Below are 12,575 nucleotides of genomic sequence, written 5' to 3' on the forward strand. Positions count from 1 at the left end.
TGGAAATTTGGCGTTTTTTATATTTGTAGTCCTGTAATTCTTAGGAATAACTCAAATCTGTCCAAACCAGAGTCTAGCAGACATCTTGGGTATGATAGTTTGAAAAATAAAATCATGAATGATATAATTATAAATATACCAAATAAAGTTATTCAATGTAATCAAATCAAAAACACTGAAATTTGCTCAGTTGCAGAATTGTCACTGTCATTACTTTTCAATATTTGACGGATCCCCCCACAAATCGCTATAGCTTAATTCTGTGAGTGATTCTAATTATCGCTGTTTTCTAGCTGGTATAAAACCATTTTTGGTTGCTATGGACAATCTGTTTCCAGGCATAAATAACAGTTTTTTTTTTTTTTATAAAACTGCATGCAGTGCAATGGACAGAACACTAGGGACAAAGGGTATGTGAAATAATTACATACAGCAATGTAATGTGTGTTTAACTTTTTGAATTTGGCGCCGTCCTCTTTCCCCATGCGTCGCGACGCTCGCAGGGAACTAAGCTCCGTGATGCATGGAGCGAGATATGGCTCGCTCGTACAGCGCGGGGACATTGCTGGATCCAGGGGACAAGGTAAGTAAACCTCTCCCTGCATTCAGCGATGCGGTCCTGAGTCTCGCTCGGGGTTACCGCTTTTTGGTACAAAATCTCAACCCTGAGCCAGACTCGGGAATACAGTCAGGGGGTTTAACCAACCTTTTTCAACATACTATTTCAAACCATGGAGTGCCATCTTCCTTTTGTGGCAATCCGCTCTAGCAGGAATTGTACAACTTGAGTGTCGGAACCCAAAGCCTATCCAGGAATTGGGACAAAGGTTGGAAGGGGAAGACCTGGATTGCAATGTAACCTAAAATATTCAGTGGTAGAAGTCAAGGCTCTAGATGGGCCACTCATGTTTTCAACATTAAACTGGTCAAATTCCATCTATAGAAGCAGCTTGTTGGGCATCTATCACATAGGACAGGGGTATAGTCATGCTGGAACAAAAAAAAGGCTTCCTCCCCATGTTTCCACTAGTTGGAAGTGGACAACTTGTATATTTGTGTGCATATGGGGAGGTTTTCCTGACAGGCTGCATGATCAGCTAAGGGTATAATATTGAATCTGGGATGGCCCCTTGCTACTGGTTTTCAAATTAAGCTTATAGCCATCCAAACCTGCCCCAAATGCATGCCTGGCTCCTCACTAGAAGAGTTAAATGTAGCACCCTCCTAGTGTAGGTGGCTAGGCAAATTTTTAGCTCTGGCTCCTTCTGTAATTTGTGTTATGCTGTGTTCCCCCCCCCCCCCCCCCCCCCCCATGCATTAGTGTGAACCTAGGCTTAACATTTATTATAATCAGTGAAGAATAAGGAACAAGTTTTATGTGAATGCTTGGGACACCATGTGCATACCCTTAAGGATGGGTACTATGCATTACAAGTTGTGCACAAACTAGTCCCTAGGTCCTTGACCAGTTGTCCCCAACTTTTCTTTTTACCTACTTGACCATAAGTACTCCACCCCTTCTCATTACCAAAATTAATGAGACCAGACATGAAATTGAGTACAAATGGCCATAGCTTTTTTTTTTTTTTTTTTTTTTTTTTTTTTTTTTTTAAACCCAAACACTTAATCATTCTTTAAATCAACAGCTGAAACCAAAATACACAGTCTTCAGGCCTGTTGGTCTGACGGCAACCCCAACATTCCAATAAATGTTCAACTGTGGGAACTATACCATAAGGCCTCCAGCTCAGACATCCCCACTACCCGCAGTGCAACCATTACCCTATTCCAACTAAACCATGTTAACTGAGTCCCCCACACTTCCATCTCACAAGTAATTTCTTATACTGTCACAGACCAATCTACTTCCCATAAGGGTGACCCATTACAGACCCCTCCACACCCTCAAAGCATGTTGAATCCCATCCTGCAACCCCAAATCTATCCCCATCGCCAATAAATGGACTCAATCTCTTGCCCCTCACCAGTGCATCCTGGTATTGGATTCTATTTTTCTAAGGTGAATAACCATGCCCCATGTCTCATTTAAAAAAAAAAAAAAAACACTTTTTATTGACTTTAATTTTGAGTCGTTACCAACCACACCATGCACCAAGTTGTCCAAGCCACCAGGTCAGACCACAAGACCAGCATATTGGGGAAGGCCGTACAGAGTTGCAGGAAAACAAAATTTATGTCCATAATGCGCTCCCTACTGGAACGAATCCCCCAGATCATGCCCTCCAAAATGGAGCACTATAATGTCAGATGACCTGTCAAGGCATGCAAAACAATGTACCTCTAGCGCCACCCTGTTCCACATTGTCTCTGATATGCCTAGCCAACAAATACACACGTCCCTAATGGAAATACCTAGCTGTCTGCCATCTGGCCTAACATCAGCTCGTCTGGCTGCCCCCTCAAAAAAATAAAAAATTGCATATGAGTGGCCCAAAAGCCAGATGAGGCATGTCTGCACTTTTTTTGATGGAAAATAAAAATAAATGAGAGCCACAGGATAACAAACACCACTAATACTCACAAGCAATAAACCACTGTGACCCTTCCTCTATCGGGTACCCCCCCCCCCCCCCCCCCAATGATCTTCTAATAAGCTAAAAAAATGTGGGAAAATGTAGGTACGAAATTGCCTTGAGTTCCGGGCATACTGTTTTTCTTCCAAACCTGCTGCCCCAAAACTCTTCCTGAATATGGCAATTAACTGAAACTTGCGCACCAGCGACCCATCCCTGTATAACAGGGCCCGGGCACACATCCAAAAATTCCTGTAAACCCCCACTGGGAATCCCAGCAGTTGAAACAGCTGTGCCCTTGTCCATCTTTGACCTGCGTAGCAAAACCTGCACGCTGTCCTTCTCCCAAACAGCATCCCTCACCAAGAGTCTCCCCGGAACCTTCCTAGAAGGACTGACCAGCTCGCTAATCAGGAACTCCCCAAAAAAATGCTAAGGAAAAGGCTACTTTAAACGAGGCTACCTCATATCTGCAAGATGGCAAGGACCTGGGCCGCCTAGCATCCTTATGGGTATGCAACTTCTGTTACCCCTTTTAAAGCTTGGCAGACCCAAAAAATCTTTTGTAAAATCAACCCCACCCCCTACTTTAAAGAAAAAGGCCAAGGCTGCCAGTTTCTGCTCAACGGCAGACATCGACACGCCCTGCTCCAACTTCCTGGAAACGAAGTAAAGGACCAGCAGCCTTCCCTTCGAATCCTCCCAAACCCCTCATGCATTCCACACTAATGCTCCATACACACTATCAGATTTTCTGCTGTTTTTTTTTTTTTTTTCTTTCCTTCAGATTTACCAAAACCATGTAGTGCAAGTTCCTGCCTGATTGCATACACATTGAAACTCTTAAGGTTTGACCTCATATTATATGGTTTTGGTAAATCTAATGGAAAAACTCAGCAGCAAAACTGATAGTGTGTATGGGGCTTTACTCCAACCATTCCTGCATACCTTGGTATATAAGCCGCCCAGGTGGCCTCACTCGCCAACCTTCTGATCCATACAGCGACAGCTCCAAGGCAATCTCCCGCAGCCAACTTGGACAAGGCAAACCTGTCCCACTGAAACCAAGACAATAAATCAGCCACTGTATTGTCAATCCCCGGGAGGTGTACAGCATACAGAAAAATATTCATCTGCAGGCAGCTAAGCACCAGGTTGCGACATGAGATGCGGTTAATGATTTGCACCACACCCGCAATTCAACCAAAGTTACAAATTCCTAAATGATTCACCCCAGATTTCCAAAGCCGGCACTACTGGAAAAAGCTGCAGGAGCACCAGGTTATGAAGGAACCCTGCGTCTCACTAGGAACTCTGCCAAGGTTCTGCGCTCCAGTGACCCTGGTAGAATGCACCATAACCTGTCGATCCTGCAGCATCAATAAACCGCTCCAAATCAAAATTACTGATCCGGACATCCAAACCGGTCTACCATTATAGATTTCCAAAAATGTGTGCCACATCCGCAAATCTTCCTGATGTTCCCTAGTGAGATAAATAAAATGGGTAGGGGATAATGGAGGTTTTTTCCCACAAATAGAACTTTCTTTGGTGATATTTGATCACCTCCTGCGCTTTTTTATTTTTTTTATTTGCACACTATAAACAAAGACCGACAATTTTGAAAACAAAACAATATTTTTTTTACTTTCTGCTACATAAAAAAAAATCCAATCAAAAAAGGTAAAAAATCTACTTTCTTCATCAATTTAGGCCAATATGTATTCTGCTACATATTTTTGGTACATATTGATTGTAGGCGCTTTAACTTTTGCGCAAACCAATCTATGAGATTTTTTTTCTCTTTTTACTAGTAATGGCGGTGATCGGCAACTCATAGTGGGACTGCAATATTGTGTTGTACAAATCGGACCCCTTACTGACACTTTTGGGGAACCAGTGACACTAATTCAGTGATCAGTGCTAAAAATATACACTGTCACTGTATTAATGACACTGGCTGAAAAAGGGAGTTAACATCAAGGGCGATGAAATGGTTAAATGTGCTCCTAGGGCAGTGATGGTGAACCCTGGCACCCCATATATTTTGGAACTACATTTCCCATGATCAACTACACTGCAGAGTGCATGAGCACCATGGGAAATGTAGTTACAAAACATCTGGGGTGCCAAGGTTCACATCACTGTCCTAGGGAGTGCTTGCTAACTTTCGGGGGAGGTACTTTGACTGGGGGAAGGTAAAGATCCATGTTCCCGCTTAGCAGGAACACAGGATCTGTGCATTCCACTCTCACAGACTGCCATTCTGCCTGTCTCCCGAACGGTCGGTGGGTCCCGGTGGACATCATTACTGCCAGACCCAATAGATTGGCTCCCTCCGTGTCTGACCACAGTGGTAGCGGGTCACCGGCGGTGTACATTTTACAGCAACAGATTTGCTTGTGACTATCTTGGTTACTTGGGGAGCCATAGCTTGGTCTGAAAATTTGTGCCTAGGTTTCAGGCAGACTAAAGCCAGGACACATGATTCAAAACCTGGACTATCCGGGTGTATCCTGGACAGCTGTCAACTAGGGATGAGCCGAACACCCCCCCCCCCCCCACCCCCCGGTTTGGTTTGCACCAGGACCTTTAAACGGACCTAAAATTTGTGCGAACTTTAGAACTTCAAAATCGAAATCGAGTGTTATTTTTTAAAGGCTAATATGCAAGATATTGCCCTAAAAAGGGTTTGGGGACCCGGCTCCTGCACTAGGGGACATGGATCATTGAACATTTTTTTTTTTTAAATGCCTGTTTTTTTTTGGGAGGACTGATTTTAATGACGATTAAAGTGAAAAAAGGTGAAATATTCCTTTTAAATATTGTGCCTGGGGGGTGTCTATAGTATGTCTGTGAAGTGGCATGTGTTTCCTGTGTTTAGAACAGTCCCTGCACAAAATGACATTTTAATGGGGAAAAAAGTCATTTAAAACTGCATGCTTGTTTTAACGTAATATCTGGTTCCAGCAATACGGATGAAAATCATTGAGAAAAATGGCGTGGGTAGCCCCCCTGCCCATTACCAGCCCCTTTTGGGCCTTCTACGAATATTAAGGGGAACACCGTACTCAAATAAAAAAAAAGGAAAGGCGTGGGGGCCCCAGGCCCTATATACTCAGAACAGCAGTATACAGGCGGTGCAAACAAGACAGGGACTGTGTAGGTTTTCTGTGTTAAGTAGAATCTGTTTGTAATTTTGAACTGGTACATTTTTTAAATGTAGCTCCAGTCAAAAAAATCTATTTTTAAGCTTTTTGGAAAACATAGGGAAGGGTCATCACCCTTGTATAACTTTTTTTTTTGTCCGTCTGTCTTTTTTCATCTCACTTCCTGTTGTCTCCTTCCATTTGTAAGTAGAAGTTTGTAAGTTGGATATTTGAAAGTAGGGGCCTGCCCTATATGCTCTGCAGAAATGTGGCCCTAAGGTGTTGGTATGCAACAAACAAGAAGTAAAAAAATTAGCGCACTCCTAGTTTTAACCACTTGCTTACTGGGCACTTAAACCCCCCTCAGTCCCAGACCAATTTTCAGCTTTCAGCGCTGATGCACTTTGAATGACAATTGCGCGGGCATACAACACTGTACCCAAATGAAATTTCTATCATTTTTTTCCCCACAAATAGAGCTTTCTTTTGGTGGTATTTAGTTACAGCTCGGAGTTTTATTTTTTGCTAAACAAACAAAAAAAGATGCAAAAAAAAAAAAAAAAAAAAAATCATGTTTTAATAGTTTGTTATAAAATTTTGCAAACGGGTCATTTTTCTCCTTCATTGAAGTGCGCTGATAAGGCGGCACTGATAGGCTGCATTGGTGGGCACTGATAGGCTGCATTGGTGGGCACTGATGGGCTGCATTGGTGGGTACTGATAGGCTGCATTGGTGGGCACTGATAGGCTGCACTTGTGGGCACTGATAGGCATAGTTAAGGCGGCACTAATAGGCACAGATAAGGCGGCACCGATGGGCACAGATAAGGCGGCACTGATGGGCAAAGATGGGCACAGATAAGATGGCACGGATGGGTGGCACGGATAAGTGGCACGGATGGGTGGCACGGATGGGCACTGATAGGTACCACAGATAGATGGGACTGATAGGTGGCTCTGATAGGTGGCACTGATGGGCGGCACTGCTGGGCACTGATGGGCGGCACTGGGGTGCAGCACCTTTGAGGCAGATTGGGTGGCACTGTGGGTAGCACTGTGGGGTGGCACTGTGGGGTGGCACTGTGGGCATTATGGGCACAGACGGGGGGCACTTACTTTTACTTTGTTATTTTTCAGGATGGCACTGCGGGAGGCAGGTGGGCACTGGCAGGTGGCATGTGGTGCCTTTCATTGCTGGCCGTGATCGGGACTGATGTCCCGATCACGGCCGCCGGTGATCGGCTTTTTTTTTTTCTCCTCGCGCTGTCAGCGCGAGGAGGAATAATAGCCGATTACCGGCTCCGTTCTATCACATGATCAGCTGTCATTGGCTGACAGCTGATCACGTGATAAGGGGTCGGGATCGACCCCTTACACGGATCGGTGATCAGGCGAGTCTCACGGACTCGCCGATCACAGAGCGCGCCGCGCGCGCCCCTCAGGGGGCGCGCAGGCCGCTCGTAACCAGGACGACGTCAATAGACGTAGTCCTGGAAATCTAGGTCCGCGCTAATGCCGTCATTCGGCAATAGCGCGGTACCCAAGTGGTTAAAAAAAAATAAAAAATATTTCACCACACAACTAAAGCTGCAGCTACCACGATGTGATACACATCCAAAAGATCAATACGCGTAAAAATATATGTGGCTGCGCAGCCACATATATTTTTATGCCTAAGGTGTTGGTGTTGCCACAAGTTAACACTGTAAGCCCTCCAAGTGACTCTTGGTGGGTGCTGGAGCACCCCGCTGTGAACTATTATAGCAAGAATTGTAATTACATGCCATTATTAAGTGGTAGAAAAATTGGGCCTATGGTGATGCTGGTGCCACAACACTATAAGTCCTCACAGTTACTCTCGGTGGGCGCAGGAACGGGCCCTGCTGTGAAATATTATATCAAGAATTGTAATTACATGCACTTGTTAAACAGGGGCTGAAAAACTGGGCCTTAGGCACTGGTGCTGGTGCCACGACACTGCAACCACTCCCAGATACTCTAGTTGGAGTGCAGGAATGAGCCCTGCTGCAAAGCATTGCATCAAAAATTGCAATTACACCCCCCTGTTAAACAGGGACTGAAAAATGTGGTCCTTAGCCTCTGGTGGCATCACCCAGAATCAAAAATGTTCTTCCAAGCTATCAGCAGGATCATTGAAGAGGAAGAGTATAGTCAGTCAACATAACAGGATAGGGAGTCTTGAAGGGATGTGAAATAAAAAAATAAAAAAATAATATTCGGTTACATCAGCTTCAGGTGCTTTGTAGCTGGTGGTTATCCAAGACTGATTTATCTTTATGAAGGTCAGTCGATCAACCGAGTCAGTGGACAGGCGCACACTGTGATCAGTTACAAAGCCTCCAGAAGCACTGAATGTGCGTTCCGAAAGAACGCTGGATGCAGGACAGGCCAGTAGCTCAATTGCATACTGTGCAAGCTCTGGCCAGTGATCCATCCTCAAGACCCTGTAAGCCAGAGGATTTTCAGTGGGAAAGGTGTCCAAGTCTGACCTTGCCTCTAGGTATTCCTGCACCATGTAAATCCGACGCTGGCGATGGTTGTTGGAACCGATCATACCTTGGGGCTGTGCACTAAAAAATTGTCTGAACGCATCGGTTAGACGGCCACCTTCTCCACCGCTTCTTCTGTGACTGACCGAAGCCTCAGCAACACGTTGTCCAGGACCAGGAGTATGTAACCTCCCAGACTCTGGGAACGTGTTGCACAGACCTTTCTGCAAGGCCTCCCAGAGATGTCTCATCCTCTGCTCCCTCTGCAATGGCAAGATAAGGCTCTGCAACCTTACCCTTGTACCATGGATCAAGGAGAGTGACCAGCCAGTAATGGTCCCTCTCCTTGATCCGAAGAATACAAGGATCCTTCCGCAGGCTTTGCAGGATCAGGGAGGCCATGCAGCATAGGTTAGCTGAGGCATTCGGTCCAGAGTACTCTGGGTTACTAAGGACGACATGATCCGCAGCCACCTCCTCCCATCCACGTACAAGTCCACGGGTTTCTTGGGACTGTAAATCATCCCTAAAAGACTGCTGCTGCTGAGTGCCAGGCTCCACCTCCATGCCTACACAATCCTCATTCTCCTCCTCCTCTTCCTGTGTGATGGGTGGGACAGCAGGAAAACTGTCTGGATAAAGGGGGCCTTGAGAGGCAAGGAAATTGTGCCGGAACCGATCCCACAATGTGATTGAGTGCTTCCGTCAATATACCGCTTCCTAAGTCTGAATATAGATATCGGAAATTCCAACCGCTCACAAGCATAAAACAAGATGACACTTGCTTAGCTGCTCAACATGGACTCATTTATTAGAACCAAAATGACGAGTATTTATAATACAGTAGAAGACTAAAACCTAACCTAATTAGCATGAGCTAATTATCTAATCATTGACCCAGACTGGTTGTCTGAGAGAGAGGGCTTTTCAGGGTAAGACTTTGTCTCCTAGCTCACTGATTGACTATTCAATGTACATTACCATAAACATAAACACAGGGTTAATTAGCACAAACAGCAACGTGTGGAATATGCTTACAAGCCAGACCAGACTCATTTACACAACAGACAGGAGTTGGAGTTGATGACATTAGCATCTAACAGTTTGTGTCCGAACAGTGTGATTCAGTCTATTGCTAATATGGCAAATACATATCCAGAGTCTGTGTGTCTTGGGGGGTCATGGATCTGAATCTAAGTAACACCACCTCAGGGGTCCCCAGGCATACAACTCACAAAGAGCACCGTTCCCCCAAATGCCAGGGCCCATAATTGCAAGGCAAGAGGCTCGCATTCTGTCCCCTCCAACAACCTCTGTCCCGGCTAGGTCTGTAACATTTCTCCCCTTTCGGCAGGTGACGAACACAGGAGCAGACCCCAGATGGGTTGACACCGAAGTTAGTGATTCCAGTCCCCCAATGCCGGTATCCACACAGTGCCCCAAACAAATTGTTCCAAATAGAGTATTCCTCACCCAGCCAACCTCTGCCTCTCTCAGAGAACATATCCGCCGCTGGGGAGAGGCCTGGACTGACCCTTCTCCCTGGAGTCTTTTCATCCGCTGGAGAGAAGACCGGGTGACTGGGCTCACTCCATCAAGTTGTTGGGGATCTGGGCCAACCGCCCAGCATTCCTGGGGTATACAAGTGGTGACTGAAGTTCCATCCATCGATATCAGCTCAATCTGCAGTTTTGTCTAGGGGCCAGTAGCATTCTGTCCTGTTAGCACTTCAGCTGAGGACCCCACATCATCCACTCCAGCTGACTTTTGGGGAATCAGGCCGACTGCCCTGGCTCCCTGGAACTCTGCAGCTGTTAGCAGTGCTGGGCAGAAGTTGGTAGCACTCTGCTCAGTTGCCAGCACTTCAGCTGGGTTGATGTCATCATTTTGGCGTGCCGTCTGCTGTTGGAGCTCCCTTTCACTGGTATTGTCTTCCAAGGGGCATGAACCCTTGTTAGGGAGGGAAAATGTCTGCTTCTCCTCCCTTCATCTCTGAAATCCACTGGGAGAGAGGGACCATCACCTTCTCACCTTGGGCCTCCGAAACTGCCACGGGTGTGCAGCAGGGATCTGCAGTACTCTGTCCTGCTACAAGTACTTGGGCAGGTGATGCGTAATCTATAACATCCTCTGATGAACAGTCCATAAATCCATAAATTCTGTAATCTGTGGCTGGAGAGATGAGCCAACTTCCCCAGCTCCCTGGAACTCCACAGTTGCTGCCGGTGCTGGGCAGAGTTTGATAGCACTCTTCCCTGTTGCCAGCATTTCTGCTGGGTGGCTCCACATCATCCGCTTTGGCTAACTGTTGGGGCAAGAGGCTAGATTCCTCCACTCCCAAACTGTGTAGCTGCCATTGGGGAGGTGAGCTGGCTGCTTTCCGTTCCCTCATCTGGCTGCTGGGATGACATGTCTGTGGTACTGTCTCCCAGGTGCACGGATCTTTGCTGGGGAGGAAAGACTGCTTTCTCCACCCTGGCTGACGGTTGAGGAGGGACAACCAACACCTCCTCTACCTTCTCCCCCTGTATCTGCTGCTGGGAAGTGATCGCTACCTTCTCACCCTGAGCCTCTGGAACTGCCGCAGGTGTGGGGTAGAGGTCTTGGACCCTCTGTCCAGTGACCAGCACTTCAGCTGGGGAAGTTCCTTGTAACTCCACAGATACTGCTGTTGGTGCTGGGCAGAGCACAGTGAAGTTTGGTGCTAATACCAGCTCTTCTGCTGGAGGCTCATCAGGTTTTTCTTCCTCAGCATAAAAGTCTATCAAATCCCCTGTCACTGCAACTGGTGTCTGGGGATAGAGTTTCACCTTCTCCTGTCCATGGAACCCAGAAGATGCTATCGGTGCTGAGCAGAGCTCTGCCCTGTTGTCAGCACTTCAGGTTTGGGGACAACAATCTCTGGAGTTTCCACTGCAGATTCTTCGGCATGCTGCTGAACGTGTTCTAGCAGTTTCCTGTATGCCCTTTCCAGATGCTGTTCCTTCCTTAACAAATGGTCCAGATCAGGTTTAAGCTCTGAGACCCCTGCAAGACCGAGCATAGCCTCTCTATATTCTCACGGGTCCTCAAGGGTAGGTTCCCCTTCATCGCCAAACACAAAACGATCTGTAAGGCTCTCCCACAGCAATCCAGGGCCTCCAAAGTCATATTCCTCCGGAGAGCATTCTGTTGTCTCTCCTAAATATCCCTGCTCTGCATGCCATTGCAGAGCCTGATAATGATTGTCCAGCTCTATTTTCTGCTGTACCAGCCTGTCCAACTCATTCACCCATTGTTCCTGTGGCCGCTCTCCCAGGAATGACATCCACAATGCCCATTGGTTAGGGATGAGCTTCATGTTCGAGTTGAACATACGTTTGACTCGAACATCGGTTGTTCGCCGAATACAGAACGTTATGGGCCGTTCGCGCCAAATTCGTGTGGCGCTCACGGCCCACAATGCGCTGCGCCATCGCAGTGCATTGCTGGCTAATGATTGGCCAAGCATGCACTGTGACCCTGCATGCTTGGCCATTCACAGCGCCGGCAGCGAGGAGAGCCGCAGGATGCCTGTGGCCAATCATAGCTCAGGTTGTGTAGTACACGCCCCACACTATATAAGGCCTCCAGTGCGGCGGCCTTGTGTAGTGTGTTGGCGTCTGTAGGAGTTAGTGGGTGTTCTCTGTGTACCTTCAACACAGTATGCACCGTTCATTATCGGCCGATTTTGCGTTCTTGCTCTTCTGTAATTGAGCTGTTAGCAATCTGCAGGAGTTTGTGCCTGTTGTCTGCGTGCCCTGACCGCAGTATACACCGTTATATCCACCTATATAGCTAACTATATTGCTCTTTTGTAATAGAGCTTGCAGCCAGTTGTAGGAGATTGTGCGTGCTGTCTGCGTGCCCTGACCGAAGTATACACCGTTATATCCACCTACATAGCTAGCTATATTGCTCTTTTGCAATAGAGCTTGCAGTCAGTTGTAGGAGATTGTGCGTGCTGTCTGCGTGCCCTGACCGCAGTATACACAGTTATATCCACCTATATAGCTAGCTATATTGCTCTTTTGTAGTAGAGTTTGCAGTCAGTTGTAGGAGATTGTGCGTGCTATCTGCGTGCTCTGACCGCAGTATACACCGTTATATCCACCTATATAGCTCTTCTCTAATTGAGCCATCTGCCATCTGCAGGAGTTAGTGGGTGTTGTGTGCCTCCAGCACAATATACACTACCCAATTGCTGGTTTTCCCATCTCCCTTCAGGCCATTACCATGTCTGGAAGGCCAACAAGGAGAGGCAGACAGGCGCGAGCCGATAAAAGAGGTCAAGCAGGCTCTTTGTCTAGAGACAACAGTGCTGGTCGTGGACGCGGTGCATCGTCATCATCAGCATGTGGCCA

This window comes from Lithobates pipiens, unplaced genomic scaffold (genome assembly GCF_037356315.1).
Source record: "Lithobates pipiens isolate NorthernLeopardFrog02 unplaced genomic scaffold, aLitPip1_a1.2 Scaffold_25, whole genome shotgun sequence".
Taxonomy (NCBI): domain Eukaryota; kingdom Metazoa; phylum Chordata; class Amphibia; order Anura; family Ranidae; genus Lithobates; species Lithobates pipiens.